This window comes from Medicago sativa, chromosome 8 (assembly GCF_051527215.1).
Source record: "Medicago sativa cultivar Bolivia chromosome 8, Bolivia_mono, whole genome shotgun sequence".
Classification (NCBI taxonomy): domain Eukaryota; kingdom Viridiplantae; phylum Streptophyta; class Magnoliopsida; order Fabales; family Fabaceae; genus Medicago; species Medicago sativa.
In genome coordinates, this window is record NC_140756.1 from 40,216,708 (window position 1) to 40,229,188 (window position 12,481).

At 38.8% G+C, this 12,481-nt stretch overlaps 2 non-coding genes across 2 annotated transcripts; one reads left to right on the plus strand and one right to left on the minus strand.

Annotated features, from left to right (window-relative positions):
• Positions 1 to 3,872: 3,872 nt before the first annotated feature.
• Positions 3,873 to 3,979, minus strand: LOC146899071 (small nucleolar RNA R71). Its single transcript, XR_015024304.1, has one exon. It is a non-coding gene; the product is annotated as a small nucleolar RNA R71 (small nucleolar RNA).
• Positions 3,980 to 11,607: 7,628 nt separating this feature from the next.
• LOC146899072 (small nucleolar RNA R71) lies at positions 11,608 to 11,714 on the plus strand. The gene has a single exon (XR_015024305.1). It is a non-coding gene; the product is annotated as a small nucleolar RNA R71 (small nucleolar RNA).
• The last annotated feature ends 767 nt before the right edge of the window (positions 11,715 to 12,481 follow it).

Here is a 12,481-nt window from a genome sequence, read left to right on the forward strand (position 1 = left end):
TTGCCCCGTATCTTCGTATTCTTGCGCTGTATTTTGCTCCAGTCCTCTTTCTTTTGCTCCAAGGCACCTTCCACCATATATTTATTCCTAAAATAAAATAAAAGACAATTTGAAGTAAAATATTCTAAACTAAAATAAAATAAAATGCAATAAAATAAAATCAAATCTAAGATAAAACTAAACTAAATAAGGCAATAAATAAGACTATCTATGACTCATCAAACTCCCCCACACTTGAATCTTTGCTTGTCCTCAAGCAAAAGGCAACAAACATAGTAGCAACAAAAGATTGATTATGGCAATATTAAGAACAATGTGTCTCAAAAGAAAGGCCTTGCTTCAAGTACACTAATTACAACTTCAAGCACTTCTCATGAACCTATTCTACCCGACATCAAGTCTCAAGTGAGTGTGTGTGTGCAGTCCAACCCTTTTCTTGCTCCTGTATAAGACAGATATTATGAGGAACAGGTTCTATCCCTAGTGCTAAAGTAATCGAGAAAAGTCCTTTCTTCATTTCATATAAGAGTGATGGGAATTTAAGTTAAAATTAGATTAGATTAACAATTAAGCACAAGGGGCTGCAGATGCTTAGGGGCTATCTATCCTCGTAGGAAGTCTTCTCGGATGTAATTGTCCTTTCCCCCTAGATTCAAAATCACCCTAAGCAGTGCTGCAAAATTATTATTTGTTTCATCTCCGCGTAGGAAGTCTTTTTGGATGTAATTGTCCTTTCCCCCTAGCATTGATGAATTTGTTTCATTTAAGATCAAATTAAGGAGTCACCACCACAATTAGGAAGTTAGGATGTAATTGTCCTTTCCCCCACATGTTGGTGCCATTCTCCCGCCCCATTTAACATTAACAAATTAAGAAGAATATAACAATTAAGAATCAATTTGATTAATTTTCCCACACAAACTTATACTACTTTTACTCTTAAGACTTTAAAGGGTCTAAGTTAACACTAAAGATAGAACGTGCTCCTTAAAATACCTATTCATACATTTGCTCAAGGATTGCAACTGGGTGCTTTTCTCATTGGAGAATTTCACAATAAAACAAGACATGGGTATAGCAAGAACATAAGAAACACAAGAAACTACTTTTATGTACAAGAAGCAACCTAAGGAAGAGACAAAACAAAAAAATTTCATGCCATTTCTACATTAAAAACAAGCTACTAGTCATGCCTCTTGCTATAAAAACAAAACAAAAGAATAAAGTTCAAGGGAGTTTGGGAACACTACGACTCTAGACACTTTATTAGCCCCCCCCCCCCCCCCCCCCCCCCCCCCCCCACACTTAGGGGAAGCATTGTCCTCAATGATTCAAAGAAAAAGAAATTAAAAAGAAGAAGAAGAAGAATGAGAAAGAAGAAGAAAGAAGGAGTAGAAGAAGAAGAATGAGAGAGATAGGAAGAAGAAGAAGAGAGGAAGAGGAAAGCACACATTTGTTTATTGAGGTCCGTAAGGAGGACCTTGAAGTTGGAGGTGTTGCGTCATCTGACGGAGCATCTCATTATTTTCATCATTGACACGGTTGCCCCTTTGAACTTCATTGCGAAGGCCGGATATCTCAACACCTTGCCTTTGTTGCTCGGTGCTCATCCTCTCGATCTCATTATGAATCCATGTCCATCTTTGATTTTCATTAAGCTCGCCGGCTTCATGGCCATGGTGCCCCTCTTGGTGCAAGTTAGCACCTTCTCCCTCATCATGGTGCAAGTTAGCACCTTCTCCCTCTTCATCATCTTGCTCACCAAGAACCTGCACATCATTAACATACAACCAATTTTCTTCCACCTCGGTGGAAGTCCGAGATGGGTTAGGCAATAAAAACACGATTGGCACATTTAGCTTAAGTTGGTAATGGAGCGGTGGACGATGTTTGATGAAATTCATAGCAATAAGGGTTTCTATGTTAAGCCTATTGTTTCCCTCAATTGGTTTGATCCCCTCATCTTCACCTACTCCAAAACACCTAGCTATATATGTAATGATGCCACCCACCACTATGTCTCCTCTACCGGCCGGTCTAGTACCGACAAAGTCTAGTGATGAGTCATAGAAAGTATTATTTATTGCCTTATTTAGTTTAGTTTTATTTTAGATTTGATTTTATTTTATTGCATTTTATTTTAGTTTAGAATATTTTACTTCAAATTGTCTTTTATTTTATTTTAGGAATAAATATATGGTGGAAGGTGCCTTGGAGCAAAAGAAAGAGGACTGGAGCAAATACAGCGCAAGAATACGAAGATACGGGACAAAAATAAGTTCCCCCAAACTCAGAAGCTTGGCACGGCCCGTGCCAACATGTGGCACGGCCGTGCCCGTCCCCAGGATACTCTTTTGCTGCTTTCCTTCAAGCCCAAGTTACCCTGTTGCAGCTTTACCGTTTTATCCTTCTAGTTGCTTAGTTTCTAAGTCAGATGTAAAGCTATAAATAGAGTAGCTCTCCACCATAAACAATCATGCTTTACTTTGTTTATTTCAATTGCTATTTTAATAAAAGTCTTTATTTTCCCTTTTACTTTCTTTGCAATTTATTTTACCGTATTTCTCTCTTCTTCCTCCATGTCTACGATGAACATGAGTGAGTAGACTTCTTAGTCTTAGGATTATTGGGGAGTCTAATGACTCAATCCTAAACAAAACATGTCTAAACCCTAATTTCTATGTAACCCTAATTTCTAATCTAGATTCACCGTCTTAACATGGATTAACAATTATCAAACTGTGGAAGCGAAAGCGGAGGGTTTGATAATCGTTAATCCATCATCCCAAACATCAATTCATAAAGCGAGAGCAGAGTCTTGATGTTGGAACAAGTGAATCTAGACAATAATTGCAAAACAGTGAAATAGTCTTTGCAATTATTGAGACAAAGAGTAGTTTCAATCCACTATGCATCTTCTAGTAATCATGTCAGCGAAATAGGCTTGGTTGCTAGAAGTAAACTCTCACCGGACTTTCATCGGAAAGGTGAGGGGCTAAGGGAAACCGGTCTTTAGAAATTAGTGTGTAAATCATGAAATTAGATGTTTAGGTTTTGTCTAGTGAAGGATTAGTTATTAAGATGAACCAATGATCCTAAGGCCCTTTATTATTATTGTTTTTACCTTCAGCAATCAAACTCTTTCTTATCAACTTTCTCTCCTCTAATCATTCATTAAAAGTTAATTAAGTTGAACAACTCCCTAGCGGAACGATAACTCTACTTACTACTATTACTTCGATAGGCCGTGCGCTTGCGGTTTGGCCCTATCAAGTTTTTGGCGCCGTTGCCGGGGAGTTAACTAATTTAATTAGCTTTTTCTTAGTGATTAGAATTCTCTATTCTTCTCTTTCTTTTTCTGTTTTTATTTTTATTTGTATTTTTCTGTTATCACTAACTTCTTGGGTTCTCAATTTCTTATGCGAAAAACCAGAAATCGAGTTGTAATAATCAACGAGATCGAAAGGTATTTGCATAGACGAAGGAGAGACGCACAAAATAACACCGCCATGGCTAATCGCACTCTCAAAGAGTATGCAACGCCGTCTACGGCTGAGCCACAAGCTGTTATTGTGTACCCAACGGTTGAGGATGACAATTTTGAAATTAAGCCTGCCCTACTTAACTTGGTGCAGCAAAACCAATTCTCAGGATCCCCCACTGAGGATCCCAATCTTCACATCTCTGTTTTCCTACGAATTAGTGGAACCATGAAGGAGAACCAAGAGGCCGTAAGACTTCATCTCTTTCCCTTTTCCTTAAGGGATAGAGCTAGCGCTTGGTTCCATTCCCTCGAAGTCGGTTCCATTACTTCATGGGATCAGATGAGGCAAGCATTCCTTGCCCGTTTCTTTCCACCATCTAAAACCGCTAAACTTAGAGACCAAATCACGCGGTTCAACCAAAAAGATGGGGAATCTCTCTATGAGGCGTGGGAGCGTTTCAAAGAAATGCTAAGACTTTGTCCCCACCATGGCCTAGAGAAGTGGCTTATAGTCCACACTTTTTATAATGGCTTGTCTTATACCACTAAGATGTCTGTTGATGCAGCTGCAGGTGGAGCACTTATGAACAAGAATTACACGGAGGCGTATGCCTTGATCGAAGACATGGCTCAGAATCACTACAAGTGGACCGACGAGAGAGCCATCACTAGTTCTTCACCCTCCAAAAGGGAGGCAGGTATACACGAAGTCTCTAACTATGACCACCTTGCTTCTAAAATTGATACACTAACTGAAAAACTTGAAAAACTCAATGTTAGTGCTATCAATTCTGCTTCTACTCCTTCTTGTGAAATATGTGGTATAACTGGTCATGCTGGTGTTGATTGCCAACTAGGTAGTGCTATTAATGGTGTTGAGCAAATGAATTATGCTCAATACAACCAAGGGATGCGACAAAATCAAATTTTTTATAAAAACCAAAATCCCTATGGACAAGTAGCACCACCCGGTTATGCAAACAACCAAAGATTCACTCAGAAGTCCAATTTGGAAATTTTGTTGGAAAATTCTATTGCCAACCAAAACAAACAACTTCAAGAACTTAAAAACCAAACTGGATTTCTGAATGATTCTCTTTCCAAGCTCAATACCAAGGTTGATTCTATTGCTACTCACTCTAAAATGCTTGAAACACAAATCGCCCAAATAGCCCAACAAGTGGCTACATCTTCCCAAACACCGGGAGTCTTTCCTGGTCAAACCGAAGCCAATCCCAAAGCCCAAGTTAATGTCATATCTTTTGGGGGTAGTAAGTTAGGCGAAACTTTTGCTAAGGTTAAAAACATTGGGAAAGAAAATGTCAAGCCCTTAGGTGATAAAGTCGTGATAGAAGAAGCAAAACCACTTGAAGAAAACAAAACTCCATCCCCTTTAAATCCTGATAAGCTTAAACTAGAGGGTAAGTTTGAAAAATTTGTTAACATACTTAGGAAGATTTGCATTAAACTTCCCTTTGCTGAAGCTTTGTCTAGGATGCCTCTATATGCCAAGTTTTTAAAGGAAATTTTTTCAAAGAAAAGGGCTATAGAGCATAATGAGACAATAGCCTTGGCTAAGGAAACTAGTGCTACTCACTCCTGGGGATTGACACGATAACTCTACTTACTACTATTACTTATGAATTTTTAAGCTCAATTGTTTTCACTAAAGATAAGTTGAATTTTGATAACCCTAACCATAGAGTTGTTTTTCGGTTGATGAATATTGATTATGACATGTCACTTCAGCACTTTTGTGAGGCCTTAGGTTTTGCAAATGAGGGATATATTCATGATCATTGGGATCCTAGCCTAAAACCGGATAACTATGACCCAGCTGCCTTTTGGACACGTATCACCGGCGTTTCCAACTATGTTCCTAGAGCCAAAAAAGCTAGCAACATCCACAACCCCGTACTTAGGTACCTCCAAAGGGTAATGGCTTGCACTATTTGGGGTAGAACCGAGCTAGGAAACACTAGAACCGATGAATTGTTCATGTTATGGGCAATGCTCCACAACCACCCCGTCAATACTTGTTTTTATTTGATTGATTACCTAGACTTTGTCGGTACTAGACCGGCCGGTAGAGGAGACATAGTGGTGGGTGGCATCATTACATATATAGCTAGGTGTTTTGGAGTGGGTGAGAATGAGGGGATCAAGCCAATTGAGGGAAACAATAGGCTTAACATAGAAACCCTTATTGCTATGAATTTCATCAAACATCGTCCACCTCTCCATTACCAACTTAAGCTAAATGTGCCAATTGTGTTTTTATTGCCTAACCCATCTCGGACTACCACCGAGGTGGAAGAAAATTGGTTGTATGTTGATGATGTGCAGGTTCTAGAACAACAAGATGATGAGGGAGAAGGTGCTAACTTGCACCATGATGAAGGAGAAGGTGCTAACTTGCACCAAGAGGGGCACCATGGCCATGCAGCCGGTGAACTTAATGAAAATCAAAGATGGACATGGATTCATAATGAGATCGAGAGGATGAGCACCGAGCAACAAAGGCAAGGTGTTGAAATCTCCGGCCTTCGCAATGAAGTTCAAAGGGGCAACCGTGTCACTAATGAAAATAATGAGATGCTCCGTCGGATGATGCAACACCTCCAACTTCAAGGTCCTCCTTACGGACCTCAATAAACAAATGTGAGCTTTCCTCTTCCTCTCTTCCCTTCTTCTTCTTCTTCCTATCTCTCTCGTTCTTCTTCTACTCATCTCTTTCTCCTACTCTTCTTCTACTCCTTCTTTCTTCTACTTCTTCTCTTTTAATTTCTTTTTCTTTGAATCATTGAGGACAATGCTTCCCCTAAGTGTGGGGGGGCCTAATAAAGTGTCTAGAGTCGTAGTGTTCCCAAACTCCCTTGAACTTTATTCTTTTGTTTTGTTTTTATAGCAAGAGGCATAACTAAGTAGCTTGTTTTTAATGTAAATATGGCATGAAAATTTTTGTTTTGTCTCTTCCTTAGGTTGCTTCTTGTACATGAAAATAGTTTCTTGTGTTTCTTATGTTCTTGCTATACCCATGTCTTGTTTTAATGTGAAAATTCTCCAATGAGAAAAGCACCCAGTTGCAATCCTTGAGTAAATGTATAAATAGGTATTTTAAGGAGCACGTTCTATCTTTAGTGTTAACTTAGACCCTCTAAAGTCTTAAGAGTAAAAGTAGTATAAGTTTGTGTGGGAAAATTAATCAAATTGATTCTTAATTGTTATATTCTCCTTAATTTGTTAATGTTAAATGGGGCAGGAGAATGGCACCAACATGTGGGGGAAAGGACAATTACATCCTAACTTCCTAATTGTGGTGGTGACTCCTTAATTTGAACTGAAAGTGAAACAAATTCATCAATGCTAGGGGGAAAGGACAATTACATCCAAAAAGACTTCCTACGCGGAGATGAAACAAATAATAATTTTGCAGCACTGCTTAGGGTGATTTTGAATCTAGGGGGAAAGGACAATTACATCCGAGAAGACTTCCTACGAGGATAGATAGCCCCTAAGCATCTGCAGCCCCTTGTGCTTAATTGTTAAATTAATTCAATCTTAACTTTAATTCCCATCACTCTTATACGAAATGAAGAAAGGACTTTTCTCGGTTACTTTAGCACTAAGGATAGAACCTATTCCTCATAATATCTGTCTTATACAGGAGCAAGAAAAGGGTTGGACTGCACACACACACACTCACTTGAGACTTGATGTTGGGTAGAATAGGTTCATGAGAAGTGTTTGAAGTTGTAATTAGTGTACTTGAAGCAAAGCCTTTCTTTTGAGACACATTGTTCTTAATATTGCCATAATCAATCTTTTGTTGCTACTATGTTTGTTGCCTTTTGCTTGAGGACAAGCAAAGATTCAAGTGTGGGGGAGTTTGATGAGTCATAGATAGTATTATTTATTGCCTTATTTAGTTTAGTTTTATTTTAGATTTGATTTTATTTTATTGCATTTTATTTTAGTTTAGAATATTTTACTTCAAATTGTCTTTTATTTTATTTTAGGAATAAATATATGGTGGAAGGTGCCTTGGAGCAAAAGAAAGAGGACTGGAGCAAATACAGCGCAAGAATACGAAGATACGGGACAAAAATAAGTTCCCCCAAACTCAGAAGCTTGGCACGGCCCGTGCCAACATGTGGCACGGCCGTGCCCGTCCCCAGGATACTCTTTTGCTGCTTTTCTTCAAGCCCAAGTTACCCTGTTGCAGCTTTACCGTTTTATCCTTCTAGTTGCTTAGTTTCTAAGTCAGATGTAAAGCTATAAATAGAGTAGCTCTCCACCATAAACAATCATGCTTTACTTTGTTTATTTCAATTGCTATTTTAATAAAAGTCTTTATTTTCCCTTTTACTTTCTTTGCAATTTATTTTACCGTATTTCTCTCTTCTTCCTCCATGTCTACGATGAACATGAGTGAGTAGACTTCTTAGTCTTAGGATTATTGGGGAGTCTAATGACTCAATCCTAAACAAAACATGTCTAAACCCTAATTTCTATGTAACCCTAATTTCTAATCTAGATTCACCGTCTTAACATGGATTAACAATTATCAAACTGTGGAAGCGAAAGCGGAGGGTTTGATAATCGTTAATCCATCATCCCAAACATCAATTCATAAAGCGAGAGCGGAGTCTTGATGTTGGAACAAGTGAATCTAGACAATAATTGCAAAACAGTGAAATAGTCTTTGCAATTATTGAGACAAAGAGTAGTTTCAATCCTCTATGCATCTTCTAGTAATCATGTCAGCGAAATAGGCTTGGTTGCTAGAAGTAAACTCTCACCGGACTTTCATCGGAAAGGTGAGGGGCTAAGGGAAACCGGTCTTTAGAAATTAGTGTGTAAATCATGAAATTAGATGTTTAGGTTTTGTCTAGTGAAGGATTAGTTATTAAGATGAACCAATGATCCTAAGGCCCTTTATTATTATTGTTTTTACCTTCAGCAATCAAACTCTTTCTTATCAACTTTCTCTCCTCTAATCATTCATTAAAAGTTAATTAAGTTGAACAACTCCCTAGCGGAACGATAACTCTACTTACTACTATTACTTCGATAGGCCGTGCGCTTGCGGTTTGGCCCTATCATCTAGGTAATTAATCAAATAAAAACAAGTATTGATGGGGTGGTTGTGGAGCATTGCCGATAGCATGAACAATTCATCGGTTCTAGTGTTTCCTAGCTCGGTTCTACCCCAAATAGTGCAAGCCATTACCCTTTGGAGGTACCTAAGTACGGGGTTGTGGATGTTGCTAGCTTTGTTGGCTCTAGGAACATAGTTGGAAACGCCGGTGATACGTGTCCAAAAGGCAGCTGGGTCATAGTTATCCGGTTTTAGGCTAGGATCCCAATGATCATGAATATATCTTTCATTTGCAAAACCTAAGGCCTCACAAAAGTGCTGAAGTGACATGTCATAATCAATATTCATCAACCGAAAAACAACTCTATGGTTAGGGTTATCAAAATTCAACTTATCTTTAGTGAAAACAATTGAGCTTAAAAATTCATAAGTGAAGTTTTCATAACCCCGCATAGGTTTCAGCAAATCAGTCCAACCTAACTTTCCTATCATCCTAGAAACATCATCAAACAGCTCTAGCACATCTAAAGTATTGGGATCAGGATAACGAGAAGGATGCAAGTGTTTAGAGATTAGAATTTTATACCTGTCTCGTTGCTTGTTGTTTTTGAAGTTTATTCCATGATTCTTCACTTGTGCTTGCTTCTTTGGGGGAGGTCCTCCTTGAGAGCTTGCTGGTTCTTTACCACTTCTTCTTGAAGCCATTGACCCTTGTTGGAATTGGTTTTGAAGGTTTAGGGTTTGGGAGGATTTGTGGTGGAAAGGATTGGTTTAGGGTTGGGGTTGATGTTTAAGGAAGGTTTGTTGGTTTGGATGTGGAGATTGGTTAAGGTTTTGTGGTGTTTGGGTTAGGTTTTGAAAGATTAGGGTTTTGGTGAATTATGGGTTTGAATGGGTGAAGGATGTTTTTGATTGGTGGTTTTTGTTTTGGATGAAGTTTGTGGTTGATTGGTGAAAGAATTGAGTGATTTGGTTAAGAATTGAGGGAGATATGAGGGTTTGAAGGTTTGAAGGTTATGGAGGTTTAGAGAGAAGTTTGAAAGATGAAAGAGGGTTGTTGTTTATGAATGAGGAAGAAGAAAGAAAAAAAAATTGTGTATATAGGCAACAAGAATACGGGCACGGCCGTGCCACCCATGGCACGGGCCGTGCCATCTTTCTGACTTCAATCTTCAATTTTTCTTTTAAAAACTTGGCACGGCCGTGCCATACCTAGCACGGGCCGTGCCACCTTTCTGGTCCTGGGGCTTCAAAATTTTTCCATTTTTTCGAATCAACTTGGACAATTACCTACAAAACATCTTAAAACAAAGAAAAACAAAACAAAAGCAGTAAAATGCGTGGGTTGCCTCCCACGAAGCGTTCTTTTAATGTCATTAGCTTGACGGTTAGAAAGAGTCCTTAGAATGGATCAAAGATATCATATTGTGTAGATGACGCTATAAAACGTTCTTTCACAACATGATCGTTAAGCATGCAACAAGAGTAAAGAGCAGGACCCTTTATAACATTTTCCAACTCGTATCCTACCATTTGATCACTCACTTGAAAGACTATCCTACCAAGTTTAACATCAATGAGAGCTCCTGCAGTTGCGAGGAAAGGTCTACCTAGGATTATAGGGACGTCATCGTCCTCTTCAATGTCAACGACTACAAAATCAGTGGGGATGTATATCCCCTCTATCTTAACAGGTATGTCCTCGACAAATCCTACAAGTTTCATGGTAGAATGATCAGCTAACTTTAATTCCATTTCGGTAGGTTTCAACTCTCCTATCCCTATCCTTTTAAGAAGAGACAAAGGCAACAAACTAACACTAGCTCCTAAGTCACATAAGGTTTTGTTTATGGTTTCATTCCCGATTTCACACGGTATGGCAAAGCTACCTGGATCTCTAAGCTTAGGGGGTGCTTCTTGGATGATTGCACTAGTTTTCTTAGCCAAGGCTATTGTCTCATTATGCTCTATAGCCCTTTTCTTTGAAAAAATTTCCTTTAAAAACTTGGAATATAGAGGCATCCTAGACAAAGCTTCAGCAAAGGGAAGTTTAATGCAAATTTTCCTAAGTATGTTAACAAATTTTTCAAACTTACCCTCTAGTTTAAGCTTTTCAGGATTTAAGGGGGATGGAGTTTTGTTTTCTCCAAGTGGTTTTGCTTCTTCTATCACAACTTTATCACCTAAGGGCTTGACATTTTCTTTCCCAATGTTTTTAACCTTAGCAAAAGTTTCGCCTAACTTACTACCCCCAAAAGATATGACATTAACTTGGGCTTTGGGATTGACTTCGGTTTGACCAGGAAAAACTCCCGGTGTTTGGGAAGAGGTAGCCACTTGTTGGGCTATTTGAGAGATTTGAGTTTCAAGCATTTTAGAGTGAGTAGCAATAGAATCAACCTTGGTATTGAGCTTGGAAAGAGAATCATTCAGAAATCCAGTTTGGTTTTTAAGTTCTTGAAGTTGTTTGTTTTGGTTGGCAATAGAATTTTCCAACAAAATTTCCAAATTGGATTTCTGAGTGAATCTTTGGTTGTTTGCATAACCGGGTGGTGCTACTTGTCCATAGGGATTTTGGTTTTTATAAAAATTTTGATTTTGTCTCATCCCTTGGTTGTATTGAGCATAATTCATTTGCTCAACACCGTTAATAGCACTACCTAGTTGGCAATCAACACCAGCATGACCAGTTATACCACATATTTTACAAGAAGGAGTAGAAGCAGAATTGATAGCACTAACATTGAGTTTTTCAAGTTTTTCGGTTAGTGTATCAATTTTAGAAGCAAGGTGGTCATAGTTAGAGATTTCGTGTATACCTGCCTCCTTTTTGGAGGATGAAGAACTAGTGATGGCTCTCTCGTCGGTCCATTTGTAATGATTTTGAGCCATGTCTTCAATCAAGGCATACGCCTCCGTGTAGTTCTTGTTCATAAGTGCTCCACCTGCAGCTGCATCAACAGACATCTTAGTGGTATAAGACAAGCCATTATAAAAAGTGTGGACTATAAGCCACTTCTCTAGGCCATGGTGGGGACAAAGTCTTAGCATTTCTTTGAAACGCTCCCACGCCTCATAGAGAGATTCCCCATCTTTTTGGTTGAACCGCGTGATTTGGTCTCTAAGTTTAGCGGTTTTAGATGGTGGAAAGAAACGGGCAAGGAATGCTTGCCTCATCTGATCCCATGAAGTAATGGAACCGACTTCGAGGGAATGGAACCAAGTGCTAGCTCTATCCCTTAAGGAAAAGGGAAAGAGATGAAGTCTTACGGCTTCTTGGTTCTCCTTCATGGTTCCACTAATTCGTAGGAAAACGGAGATGTGAAGATTGGGATCCTCAGTGGGGGATCCCGAGAATTGGTTTTGCTACACCAAGTTAAGTAGGGCAGGCTTAATTTCAAAATTGTCATCCTCAACCGTTGGGTACACAATAACAGCTTGTGGCTCAGCCGTAGACGGCGTTGCATACTCTTTGAGAGTGCGATTGGCCATGGCGGTGTTATTTCGTGCGTCTCTCTTTCGTCTATGCAAATACCTTTCGATCTCGTTGATTATTACAACTCGATTTCTGGTTTTTCGCATAAAAAATTGAGAACCCAAGAAGTTAGTGATAACAGAAAAATAAAAATAAAAATAAAAACAGAAAAAGAAAGAGAAGAAGAGAGAATTCTAATCACTAAGAAAAAGCTAATTAAATTAGTTAACTCCCCGGCAACGGCGCCAAAAACTTGATAGGGCCAAACCGCAAGTGCACGGCCTATCGAAGTAATAGTAGTAAGTAGAGTTATCGTTCCGCTAGGGAGTTGTTCAACTTAATTAACTTTTAATGAATGATTAGAGGAGAAAAAGTTAATGAAAGAGAGTTTGATTGCTGAAGGTAAAAAACAATAATAATA